General features: G+C 40.3%; 1 non-coding gene across 1 annotated transcript; it reads left to right on the forward strand.

Moving 5' to 3' along the window:
* The first annotated feature begins 260 nt into the window (after positions 1 to 260).
* On the forward strand, positions 261 to 367 carry LOC148553692 (small nucleolar RNA R71). Its single transcript, XR_015893550.1, has one exon. It is a non-coding gene; the product is annotated as a small nucleolar RNA R71 (small nucleolar RNA).
* Positions 368 to 1,872: the final 1,505 nt, after the last annotated feature.

A 1,872-nucleotide genomic window follows, 5' to 3' on the forward strand; every position in this document is an offset into this window, starting at 1 on the left:
TCTTGGTAAGATTAGCCAGCTGCTTGGTGATAAGCTTGTTTTGCGCCAGCAGTGCATCCACATTGTTTAGCTCCATCACTCCTCTAGTGTTGCCTCTTTCAGAAGCATAGAAGTAGTCATTCTCAGCTACAGTCTAAATGACATATATGGCTTCTTCAATGGTCTTCTTGTTCAGAGATCCCCCGGATGAGTGGTCTACTGCCTTTTTCGATTCATAAGAAAGACCTTCATAGAAAATGTGCAGCTGCACCTATTCATTGAACATATCTGGTGGGCACCTTCTTGTCAGGTCCTTAAACCTCTCCCATGCTTCATATAGAGTCTCACCATCTTGCTGGCTGAAGGTTTGTACCTCAGCTCTCAACCTGTTGATCCGTTGAGGAGGATAGAATCTTGCCAAGAATTTGTTCACCACATCTTTCCAGGTTGCCAAACTCTCCTTTGGGAAGGATTCCATCCATTTAGATGCCTTGTCCTTGAGTGAGAAAGGGAACAGAAGTAGTCTATGGGTGTCAGGATGAACACCATTAGACTTCACTGTATCACATATCCTCAGGAAGGTGGTTAGATGTTGATTGGGGTCTTCTTGGACACTCCCTCCGAATAAACAATTGTTCTGAACAAGGGTGATGAGCTGTGGCTTTAGTTCAAAGTTGTTGGCATGTATGGTTGGCCTTTGGATGCTACTTCCGCAATTTCCTGGGTTTGGATTAATGTACGAACCCAGAACCCTTCTCTCTTGCCCAGCCTGATGTGCTGGACCTTCTCGGCCATGGTTGTGAGCCTCTTCTTCATGATGGTTCTCCATATTTTCATCCATGTTTGGTTCAAAATACTCCTCTTCTTCCTCCGCATTAACTACTCGTTTTCCTCTTGCTTCCCTCCTTAATCTCAAGAAGGTCCTCTCAGGTTGAGAATCAAAGGAAGTTGAAGCCCCGCTTCTTCTCCCTGTCATACAACCAACAAGGCACAAGCAAGGAAATAGATGCAGAAAGTATTTCTGTTAGAATTGCTATTAGTGTGAGTGATGTAATATATCAAATAGTTAGTGGGTTAGTGGACTGAATTGTAAACAACTAAGAAAATGGGTCGGAGAAAGGAGAGAAAATAACTAAAACTGAAAGTAAATTACTCAAACAGAATTTTAAATCAAACAAAAGAAAAATGCTCAATCTAGTTATCCTCCAATTTAATCATTATTGATACAAAATCAATCCCCGGCAACGGCACCATAAACTTGATGCATGGAAACTTGTCTCTCAACAATTTTCCTTCGGCAAGTATACCGAATTGTCGTCAAGTAAAAACTCACAATAGAGTGAGGTCGAATCCCACAGGGATTGATTGGTCAAGCAACTTTAATTAGAGGAATGTTCTAGTTGAACTAAGCAGAATTAGATTTGAGATTTGCAGAAAGTTAAATGGTGGGAAAGTAAATAGCAGAAAACGTAAATGTTGGAAATAAAGAGCTGAATGTAAATAGCGGAAAGTAAATTGCAGAATCTTAGATGGGAATAGGGAAGATGCTCATAAAAGTAGATTGCAGAATTTATAGAGAATGGGTAAGATCAGAAATGGGGAATTCATTGGGCTTAGGAGATGTTGCATTCTCCGGATCAAGTTCATTTTCATCTCTTCCTTAATCAATGCATTCATTGATCTCCTTGGCAATCTTAAGTGATCGAATTCCAATTTCTTGGTAATTCAATCTCTCAAATCTTGATCAATAGCCAATTCCTTGGTCAATTGCTCATGAGAAGAGATGAAGTATGGTCACTGATTATACCACATGTATTTCCAAATCAAAGTGTTGGTAGGATTATATGTCGCTATATCCATCCAAACCGCAATTTGGTCCAACATGAGAAAGCA

Source organism: Arachis ipaensis, chromosome B7, assembly GCF_059453495.1.
Source record: "Arachis ipaensis isolate K30076 ecotype BB chromosome B7, ASM5945349v1, whole genome shotgun sequence".
Classification (NCBI taxonomy): domain Eukaryota; kingdom Viridiplantae; phylum Streptophyta; class Magnoliopsida; order Fabales; family Fabaceae; genus Arachis; species Arachis ipaensis.